Here is a 12,136-nt window from a genome sequence, read left to right as displayed (position 1 = left end):
AGGAAGGTTTTCAGACACAATATGTAAATAAGTCTACAAGAGGAGAGGCTGTACTTGATCTGGGTATTCAGAAATGAACCTGGTCAGGTGTCAGGTCTCTCAGTGGGAGAGCATTTTGGAGATAGTGATCACAACTCTATCTCCTTTATCATAGCATTGCAGAGGGATAGGAACAGACAAGTTAGGGAAACGTTTAATTGGAGTAAGGGGAAATATGAAGTTATCACGCAGGAACTTAGAAGCAAAAATTGGGAACAGATGTTCTCAGGGAAATGTATGACAGAAATGTGGCAAATGTTCAGGGGATATTTGCATGGCGTTCTGCATAGGTATGTTCCAATGAGACAGGGAAAGCATGGTAGGGTACAGGAACCATGGAGTAAAAATGCTGTTGAAAATCTAGTCAAGAAGAGAAGAAAAGCTTACGAAAGGTTCAAAAAACTAGGTAAGAGATCTAGAAGATTATAAGGTGAGCAGGAAGGAACTTAAGAATGAAATTAGGGGAACCAGAAGGGGCCATGAGAAGGCCTTGGTGAGCAGGATTAAGGAAACCCCAAGGCATTCTACAAGTATGTGAAGAGCAAGAGGATAGGACGTGAGAGAACAGGACCAATCAAGTGTGACTGTGAAAAAGTGTGTATGGAACCAGAGGAGATAGCAGAGATACTTAATGAATATTTTGCTTCAGTATTCACTGCAGGAAAGGATCTTGGCGATTGTAGGGATGACTTACAGCGGATTGAAAAACTTGAGCATATAGACATTAAGAAAGAGGATGTGCTAGAGCTTTTGGAAAGCATCAAGTTGGGTAAGTCTCTGGGACTGAATGAGATATAGCCCAGGCTACTGAGAGAGGCGAGGGAGAAGACTGCAGCGCCTCTGGCAATGATCTTTGCATCATCAATGGGGACGGGAGAAGTTCCGGAGGATTGGAGGGTTGCAGATGTTGTCCCTTATTCAAGAAAGGGAGTAGAGATAGCCCAGGAAATTATAGACCAGTGAGTCTTACTTCAGTGGTTGGTAAATTGATGGGGAAGATCTGAGAGGCAGGATTTATGAACATTTGGAGAGGCATAATATATTTAGGAATAGTCAGCATGGCTTTGTCAAAGCCAGGTCATGCCTTACGAGTCTGATTGAATTTTTTGAGGATGTGACTAAACACATTGATGAAGTTAGAGCAGTAGATGTAGTGTACGTGGATTTCAGAAAGGCTTTTGATGAGGCTTATTGAGAAAGTAAGGAGCCATGGGATCCAAAGGGATTTGCTTTGTGGATCCAGAATTGGCTTGCTTACAGAAGGCAAAGAGTGGTTGTAGACAGGTTATATTCTACATGGAGGTCAGTGACCAGTGGTGTGCCTCAGGGATCTGTTCTGGGACCCCTTCTCTTCATGATTTTTATAAATGACCTGGATGAGGAAGTGGAGGGATGGGTTAGTAAATTTGCTGATGACACAAAGGTTGGAGGTGTTGTGGATAGTGTGGAGGGCTGTCAGAGGTTACAGCGCGGAATCGATAGAATGCAAAACTGGGCTGAGAAGTGGCAGATCGAGTTCAATGCAGATAAGTGTGAGATGGTTCATTTTGGTAGGTCAAATATGATGGCAGAATAGGACCCTGGTCAGGCCCCACTTGGAGTACTGTGCTCAGTTTTGGTCACCTCACTACAGGAAGGATGTGGTAACTACAGAAATGGGGGCAGAAGAGATTTACAAGGATATTTCCTGGATTGAGGAGCATGCCTTATGAGAATAGGTTGAGTGAACTTGGCCTTTTCTCCTTGGAGTGGCGGAGGATGAGGGGTGACCTGATAAAGATGTACAAGATGATGAAAGGCATTGATCATGTGGATAGTCAGAGGCTTTTTCCCAGGGCTGAAATGGCTAGCACAAGAGGGCACAGTCTTAAGGTGCTTGGAAGTAGGTACAGAGGAGATGTCGGGGTATGTTTGTTACGCAGAGCATAGTGAGTGCGTGGAATGGGCTGATGGCGACGGTGGTGGAGTTGGATGTTAGGGTCTTTTAGGAGACTCCCGGATAGGTACATGGAGCTTAGAAAAATAGAGGGCTATGGGTAACCCTAGGTAATTTCTAAGTAAGGATGTGTTCGGCACAGCATTGTGGAGCAAAGGGCTTGTATTATGCTGTAGGTTTTCTACGTTTCTATCTTCAATGCTATAACCTGCAGTGGCTCAGTCTTCAGATAGTTGTGGTTGGTGAAACAGAAGCCTTATCCTGCAAGGATCCAGCCATTGCAATGACAGTAAGGATGTTCTGGTCCAGAAGCATTACTGGGGATGGCAAAGAAACTGGTGCAGCTGCAACTGGGGAGAAGGCAGCATTTGCTACTCCCATTATACCAGAAGCACTCCCATGCATGTTGCCTCAGTACTCCCACTGACCTGTTGTCAGCAGACGAGAACAATGATGTGTTCAAAGCTCTTAACCGTTTACTTTCATAGCCTGCCCATAACAGAGGACATAGCGATGCAGAGAAATTACAGAGGTCCAGTGAAATACTTTGACTCGTGCCAGAAATGTCTGCCTTGATGGTCCATCTGCAACAACCATCTGCTTCATGGTTGACTGATGCTTTGATACTGTGAACCAGAACCCACACAAATTGATGAAAGGATTCTTTTGGTTGTCTTAGAGACATTTATACACGCATTTAAGTAAAATTATTTTAGTAAAATTGCACATGCAGCGCTGTTGCTTCAATAAATAGACAACATCTGAAAAACCTTTGAAAAATTCAACTGTGAATGCAAATATTTAATGACTCAGGAATAAATAATAAAAGTTAATTAAGTTTATGATTTAGAAAGGCCATCAAAAGTAGTGTGCGGAATGTCAGACAATTATAACACTCCCAAAGGCAAGTCAGGGTAGATATGGATGACTAGAAAGGAAATTTCAATAAATTGCATTCATCGCACAAATTCTGACACAAATGACCAATTATTGGCAGAATTGCCAATACACAGAATTAGAAAGGTATGGAAAAAGTTAGCTTAGCATTTTGGAAATAATTTCTGACAGTAACTGAACCAACTGTTCTCTTAATGCTGCTCCCTGAATCTGGTTTCTGGCGATAAGCTATGGCAAAAGATCTACATGTTTAGTGGCATTGTAACAAGCTTGAGGACATAAAGTTATATAAGTCAAAGAAATGAATGCAAAGAAGAGTTAGACACTGACTTTCAGTCCAGCACTAGGTGAAAGTTTTGTTTACAGTTTTAGCTACAAGTACAAACTATCTTAACTCTCCATTCTCCAACTATATAAGTCTCCCATCCAGCTTCCAACCATATCTGCAACACCAAGATAACGCTGGGCTAATCACTAATGACATGCTTTGCAACTACAACTCCAGCTCTGTGCTTTACTGTTTGCAAGATCATCTACTGCTGGTTCTGGCAATTCCTTGCAATATTTCCACAATCCACATCCACTGGACTGCTCAGACCCTCACAGCTTCAGTCCAATTTATTAGCATCAGATCACTGCAGGGAGATTTAATACAAGCATGCATTAGAGACATGCAGAGGCTCGGAAAATACATCAGGGGAGAGTTGCAGCCATGAAATGAAGATAGAAAATACAGAAAATACTCAGCAGGGATATAAGAGAAGAACGAGAGTTAATGCTTCTGGTTTATAGCCTTTCATCAGAACTCATCAAAGTGTGAGAGAAACAGAGAAAGAGGCAAAAGAATAGATAAGAACTTGAACAGGATAGAAGACAGAAGAGGTTAAATGATAAAAGGGCTGATAATACAAGGTGACTGTTGGTGGCAGAGGAAACAATAAAGAAACAAAATACCTGTTGGGAAGAGGTGCAAATGGGAGAAGCCCAACCATTATCTGAAATTACGCAAAAAATCCGGAAAATGTAAAGTATTTGTTTTCTGGAATTGTCGGACTCAATGTTTTATCTCATTGTTTTGCATCTCGTGGCCCCAGAGTGGATTCCTGTATGTCATTAAGATCCGACGTAGATTGGGGGACCACTTTGCCAAGCACCTACGCTCAGTCAGAAAAAGTGGGATCTCCCAGTGGCCAACCATTTCAATTCTACTTTCCATTCCCATTCCAGCATGTCTGACTGTGGCCTCCTCTACTGCTACAATGAGGTCACACTCAGGTTGGAGGAGCAACACCTCACGTTCCTTCTGGGTAGCCTTCAACCTGATGGCATAAACATTGATTTCTCAAACTTCCGGTAATTGCACCCCTACCCCCTCTCCTTCACTATTCCTCATTCCTGTTTCTTTCTCTCCCCTTAACTCCATACCTGGCCATCACCTCCCTCTGGTTTTCTTCCCCCTTCCTTTTCTTCCATGGCCTTCTACCCTCTCCTATCAGATTCTCCCTTCTCCAGCCCTTTATCTCTTTCACCAAAAAATTTCCCAGCTCTTTACTTCACTCCCCCCACCCCCCCAGTTTCATCTGTCACTTACCACCCCGTACTTTTCTCTCCCTTTCACTACCCCACACCGCCCCCCCCCCGCCCCCGCCCCACCGTCTTACTCTGACCTCATCTTTTTTTCCAGTCCTGATGAAGGATCTTGGCTCAAAACATCGACCATTTACTCTTTTCCATTGATGCTGCCTGGCCTGCTGAGTTCCTCCAGTATCTTGTGTGTGTTGCTTGGATTTCCAGCATCTCATGTCAGTGTTTCATCCGGAGTTTACAATAAGCCTCTCCGGAACAATCGTTTTCCAGGTTTTCTGATAATATTTAGTTAGGTGGTATTGTGAATACAGAGGAGATATGAAGAAGCTTCGGGGGATACGGATAAGCTAAGCGACCAAGCGAGGACATGACAGACAGAACATTGTGAAGGTGGAATATTGTGTTATCCACTTTGACGCAAATACCAGAGAAATGTTTGTATTACTTAAATATTGGTTAGTGTTGATATTCAAAAATCAACTGAGTTGAGCTTGTGTACAAGTTACTGAAGGCTATCATGCGTCAGACACAGTCAAGTAAAATGGTACATTAGCCTTAGTTACAACAGGACTAAGGAATTCTTACTACATTTGTGTATGGGGCCTTGGTGCACAGACACCAGAGTATTGGATTCAGTTTTGGTGTATTTACTTAGGAAAGGATATACATACATATAATGGAGGGAGTACAAATATTCAGACTGAAAATGGATCTAGTGCTTTCCTGGCGTATATGCTGCATAAACTCTTCTTGGGCTTCCAGCCGGGTACGGGTGTCAACTTTAACTGACATTTTGATGACAGACTCTGCCATGCTCATCAGGGATGATGCCCAGGTACATCTAGTCCGGTGGTATTCATACCTCCGTAATCCGTCCTTCCTGATCGGTTAGTCCTCAGCCAATCAGGTTTCTGCTGTCCCACCTTGCTTAAAATTGTATTCTAGTTCTTACTTGGAGCGAGACCTTCATCTTAGTTAAAATTCTTATTCTCTAGTCTTATTTCAATGGCTTGCATCACAGCCTGGTTGCAAACTCATCGCAGGGAGAATAAGTTTGACCAACAAGAAGAGATTGAATACACTGGAACTGAGATATCCTCTCATTCTCCACTTCACTGGAGGAAAATGAGATGAGATCTCATCAAAGCTTTCGAAGTTCTTGAAGATTTGATAAGTGAGATGCAGGGAAGATGTTTCCCCTGTCTGAAAAGATGAGGAATGAAAATATGGTTTCAAAATAAGGGATATGGCATTTTGGAAAGTGGTGGGGGGCGGAGGACACTTCATACAGTGGTCGGTGAACACAAGAAGTTTCCCTGTTCAATCAGAACAGAGATTAGAGGATTTCTTGTGCAGTAAGGAAATCAATGAATAAGTGTTTGTGCTGGAAAATAGCATTGATGGCACATTATATTACTGATTAGCAGAGTAAACTCAAAACTTCGATGGCTTACTCCTATTTTTTATGTTTTATGCTTTACGGGATCCAAGGACACAGTGGTCAATGTGTAGGTGGAACTGAAAATTAATTTGCATAAATTCCAAAACTCTCAGCATATTTGTAGATTGGAGGCACTGCACGAAGTGATTGATCAATCTCCATTTTCTCTTCTGAAAGCATAATAGGGCAGATTAGGGGCAGCAAGTACAGTGTAGTATACTATAGGATGCACAAATAAATCATTATATGTCCCAAGTAAATTGTTTGGGACTGACTGATGGAAAGAGAGGGATTAATGCATCAGGTTGTACAGCTTCTTTAATTATTGTGGACATCACTGCCTCACTCCATGCTCAAAGGCCAGCGACATGGATGGGTGATAAAGAACATCCATAGATGTTGGGTTATACCATGTCTGTGGCTCCCAGGATTGAATATCAGTGCAAGTAGGAGGAACGGGGAAGCACAAGGATCAGTGTGTAGGCTTACCCAGAGGAGGAGCCTGGAGGGTAGGGTCCAGGCAATGGCTAGTCCAGGGATCAATACCAAAGATCAAAGTGAAAGGTCAAATGGAAGTCTGGAAGTCAAAGCACAATGGCCAAACCCAGGAGAATGGGGAGTAGAGGCCTATGCATGTGGGTGAGTGAGTGGGAAGAAGGGGAAAGGAAGGGAAGGGATTCGTTTTGCTGTTGTTCTTTTGTTGATTGCTGTGTTCAATTGAGTTGCATTCTGTGTTGTTCTCACAAGCACTGTGGACATACTATGTTGGCGCTGGAATGCGTAGCAACACTTGCAGGCTGCACCCTGCACATCCTTCGCTGTGTTGGTTGTTAACGTAAAGGACGCATTTTACTGGCTGTTAGCAGGTACATGTAATAAGTAAACATGAATCTGAATCTGATTTATTGTTCGGAGCAGAATATGTATCCTCCATCTCCTCCAATGCCATCTTTCCTCCACATGGTGCCTCTTATGCAACTCCAGGAGATATAATACCTGCCCTGTTACTTCCTCTCATTTCCCATCCAGGCAAACGGCTTCAATAGCATTTTTCCAGACAACCTTGGGACCTATGGCTCATCATATTATCGACTGCTTTCAATGCTTTTAATACAATAATGATTCATCCACTATTATGTAATATTTCTGAGTGGATATTAACTACCTCAGAGGTAGTTACAGGCCTGTTTCAACAACTCCAGTGGACTGCCAGCAGGATGCCGGTCGACTTTATGGAAAAGAGCCAAAAAAATTTCCTGTTGTTTGTCTTTGACCCTTATGATAGCTGATCACAGCCAGAATAAAAAGGTGGGAAGAGAGGAAGGAGGACAACTGGAAGGTGCTGGGTGGTGCCAGGTGGGTGGGAAAGGTCAGGGACCGGAGAAGAAGGAATCTGATAGGAAGGGAGGATGGACCATAGGAGAAAGGGAAGGAGGGGGGGAACCAGGGGAAGGTGATAGACAGGTGACAAGAGGTAAGAGTGTAGAGTGGGGCATAGAAGGAGAAGGGAGGGGGAGTGAAACATTTTTTTACCAGAAGGAGCAATCAATATTCATGCCATCAGGCTGAAGGCTAGCCAGACGGAATATAAGGTGTTGCTTCTCCAACCTGAGGGTGGCCACAAGAGGAAGCCTTAGACCAACATGTCGGACTAGAAATGGGAATTGGAATTAAAATGTTTGGCTTTTGGCGGCATGGATGGAGGGGCTCAACATAGCAGTCCTTCAATTTATGACGAGTCTCACCAGGAAAGTCCACTTTTGGCAGATTAGTTGAGTCCAGGTCAGTTGAGTCAATCAGTGGAGCAGTCATAGGTCATTCCACAAATGCAGGAGAAAAGATCAAGGATTAAGTGTGAAGGACCAACTTTATTCACTATACACATTTACATGTATAGGGTGAGTACCCCCCCTTATCTGAAATGTCAGGGGCTGGAAGAGTTTTGGATTTCTGATTTTTTTTAAGTTTTGGAATATATAATGAGATAACTTCTGAATTTATGTGCTACCAGTAAGCAGCCTTTGACTTACACTTGTTATTCACACATATGTACTGATGCAGCCATTCAACGTGTTCGATTTTCATCAGCAACGATATTGGCAAACCCATCAATGAATTTCTCTGCTGCTTCGTGATCAGCAGGTGTTTTGTTACCACAATTAACAATAGTAGTGCAGTGATTAGAGCAAAGCTATTACAGCTTGGGTGGCACGTGGCCAAATGGTTAGGGCGTTGGGCTGACGATCTGGAGGTCATGGGTTCGAGTCTTGGCCAAAGAAGCGTGTTGTGTCTTTGAGCAAGGCATTTAACCACGCACTGCTCCAGTCCACCCAGCTGAAAATGGGTACCGGCAAATGCTAGAGGTTAACCTCGCGGTAGACTGGTGTCCCATCCAGGGGGGAGTCTCATACTCTCAGTCACTTCACACCACAGAAACCGGCATCAGCACTGGCCTGATGGGCCACAAAGGCTATGGACAGACTTTAACTTTTAAAAAAAAATTACAGCTTGGAGTGTTCTGAAGTGTTCTGGAGTTCGGAGTTCAATTCCAGAATAATTCTGTAAGGTGTCTCTGTCCATTCTCCCCCTGGAATACATGGGTTTTCCTGGATGCTCCAGTTTTCTTTCACAGTCTAAAGAAGGACCAGGTAAGGGTAATTGGTCATTGTAAATTGTCCAGTGATTAGGTTAGGGTTACACACATCAAAGTTGCTGGTGAATGCAGCAGGCCAGGCAGCATCTCTAGGAAGAGGTACAGTCGACGTTTCGGGCCGAGACCCTTCGTCAGGACTAACTGAAAGAAGAGCTAGTAAGAGATTTGTAAGTGGGAGGGGGAGGGGGAGATCCAAAATAATAGGAGAAGACAGGAGGGGGAGGGATGGATCCAAGAGCTGGACAGTTGATTGGCAAAAGGTAGCAGAGCATGGGATATGTCCCATGATCCTCTCGTATCCCTTTTGCCAATCACCTGTCCAGCTCTTGGCTCCATCCCTCCCCCTCCTGTCTTCTCCTATCATTTCACAATTACCTTCAAGTTTCAGTTTGTCATGATAGATCTTTGCTTGTTCATGATCAGCATACAGTTAAACAGCATATGTTCACTCAGCACTGACAAATCCACTCTCTCAATATCGAAAGATTGAGACCTTCATTTTTTTGCTTTATGCAGTATTTTCCATTTTTCATTAACTTCTGTTCATTGCATGTGTGAGGACACTTCTCAGAACTGTGTTAAGACCTCTGCTTCACCTTGGAACCTTGTGGAATTTTCCATTTGTGGCAACATGTCAGCATTCAAAAAAATTTCCGATTTTTGGAGGTTTTCAGATTTCGGAATTTCAGGTAAAGGGTACTCAACCTGTATTAGGAATTAGCTCTGGTGTGTTGGCACAACATACAACAAAAACAACCTTCAACAACTGTAAAGAATAAAAATTACATAAAAATTAAATCTGGAGGTTGACGTATGAATATGGAATAAAATGTGCATTAATGCATAAATGCCAGCATGATGAGGTCTCAAAGCTTCAACCCAGTTCCCACAGATCTGACTAATTATGTAAAACAAGGACATACCAATAGTGCTACAGCCTTATTAATTGGAAATCAGCCTTTATCTGTCATTAGCATTTCAAGGGATACATCCTCAAATTAGAGTGGAAGCCACGGTAATGTAGCAGTGAGCATGATGCTATGACAGCATGGGGTGTCTGAGTTCAGAGTCAAATTCTGGCTTCGTCTGTGAGGAGTTTGTACATTCTCCCTGTGACTGTGAGTTTCCTCCTAATGCTGCAGTTTCCTCCCACATTCCAAGGACGTACTGGTTAGTAAGTAATCACAGGACTATATGGTCCTGTGATTAGACTAGGGTTAAACAGGTGGGTCGCTGTGTGACATGGCTTGTTGGGCTGGAGGGGCTGTATCACTAACTAAATAAATAATAAATAACTCAACAGCCCTTCATTCTCCATAGAAAAGGTGATAACCAAAGAGATATAATTGAATAAATCTACACTCAATCCTTGACCCAGAGATACTGGAGTTGTTCCACTAAACTGCTGTAACTGCTGAAGCAAAAACAACTATGTTTTATCAAATTGATAAATATTAAGAGAATTACTGCAAATTACAAAATAAAAACAGCATTCTGAAAAACAATTTATCTAACTACCAGTAATTTCTCACCCCTCCTCCTTCTCCAATCCGGAGTTGGTGTTGATGGCACTGTCTTGAACTGGTTTATATCCTACCTCAAAAATAGAAGCTTCTCTGTCAACATAGGCAAACTCTCTTCTCCCGCAGCGAGTCTCTCCTGCGGGGTCCCACAAGGTTCCATCCTGGGTCCCATTCTTTTCTCTATATATATGCTTCCCCTCGGCCAAATCATTCAAAAATATGGCATTTCTTTCCACTGTTATGCTGACGACACACAGCTTTATCTCCCCCGAAACAAAACGACCAGTCAAAACTAGCCAGCCTCATGAACTGCCTTGAGGACATAAAGTGTTGGATGGCAAAAAACTCCTTACAGCTGAATGAAGGCAAGTCTGAAGTTGTCCTATTTGGCCCCCCTGACTTTATCAAAGTGATTACCAACAGTTTTGGTAACTTGTCCACCCTTGTCAAACCCCATGTTAAATCCCTTGGTGTGATATTTGATTCCACCTTTAAGTTTGACAAGCAAGTTATTATAGGCATCCATTGGTCTCATGAGACCATGGATTTGCTCCTTGGAAGGTTTCCAGAGCACAGGCCTGGGCAAGGTTGTATGGAAGACCGGCAGTTTCACATGCTGTAAGTCTCCCCTCTGCACGCAACCAATGTTGTCCAAGGGAAGGGCATTAGGACCCATACAGCTTGGCATCAGTGTCGTCGCAGAGCAATGTGTGGTTAAGTGCCTTGCTCAAGGACACAACACGCTGCCTCAGCTGAGTCTCGAACTAGCAACCTTCAGATCACTAGACTGATGCCTTAACCACTTGGCCACGCGCCAACACGCAACAAGCAAGTTAATCCAGTAGTAAAAACCAGTTTTTTTCAGCTTCATACTATTGCCAAAATCAAGCAGTTTCTCTCTTTCAAAGATCTTGAAAAAGTCATCCATGCCCTTAAAACATCCCGCTTGGACTACTCCAACTCCCTATATACTGGGATTAATCAGTCGTCCCTGTCCCGACTGCAACTGGTCCAGAATACCACAGCGCCCAGAAGAGGGACCATATTACTCCTATCCTGGCCTCCCTCCACTGGCTGCCAGTGTGGTTCAGAATTGATTTTAAGATTCTCCTGCTTGTTTATAAAGCCCTAAATGGGCTGGGCCCCCCTTATATCATAGACCTTCTAACCCTTTATTCTACTTCCGGGTCCCTCAAGTCAGCTGATTTGGGGCTCCTGGCTGTCCCATGATCTAAACTCAAGCTCAGGGGTGACTGCGCCTTTGCTATTGTAGCCCCTAGACTGTGGAACAGCATTCCCCTCCCTATCAGATCTGCCCCCTCCATCGACTCTTCTAAATCCAGGCTCAAAACTTACTTCTATTCACTAGCGTTTGAATCCTCCTGATGAGGCTGATTTTTTGGCTTGTGCCTATAAGCTGTTTGCCTTGTTGGTTATGTCTGTTTTTCTTGTATTTGTGATTTTAGCTATCTGCTCTGATCTGTACAGCACTTTGTTTAAATGTGCTCTATAAATAAATCTGATTTGATTTGACTTCTCTCTTTTTCCATTCCCCATTCTGGCTCCCCCTTACTCTTTCTCTTCTCCTCACCTACCCATCAAATGTTCAAAAGGTGCAAAGGTTCATTTTATTGTCATGTACAATACAATTTTGATATCTGTCTTCTCCAGATAACCATGAAATGCAGAAAAAAAAATACTGGAGCCATTGAAAGAAAAGACATCAAATCCCTCCCTGCACAAAAAGGAAAAGAAACAAAACTCACAAACCCCAACCCCCCCCAGCCCCTCCCACACACAAAAGCTAACAGATCACCCACTAGGAAATAACAGCTGGAACATTGAACACCAAACCCCAACCTCTTCCCTCACAAAAAAACAGCAACAATAACATCAAACCCCCAATGGCCTCCTTCACAGAAAAGAACAGCTCCCTCTGGTGCCTCTATTCCTTCCCTCTCTCCTATGGTCTACTGTCCTCTCCGATCAGATTCCTTCTTTTTCACCCCTTTACGTCCTCTATCTATCACCTCCCAGCTTCTCATTTCCCACACATCCTT

The sequence above is a fragment of the Mobula hypostoma genome, chromosome 10, assembly GCF_963921235.1.
Source record: "Mobula hypostoma chromosome 10, sMobHyp1.1, whole genome shotgun sequence".
Classification (NCBI taxonomy): domain Eukaryota; kingdom Metazoa; phylum Chordata; class Chondrichthyes; order Myliobatiformes; family Myliobatidae; genus Mobula; species Mobula hypostoma.
Note: the sequence above shows the minus strand (reverse complement) of the source record.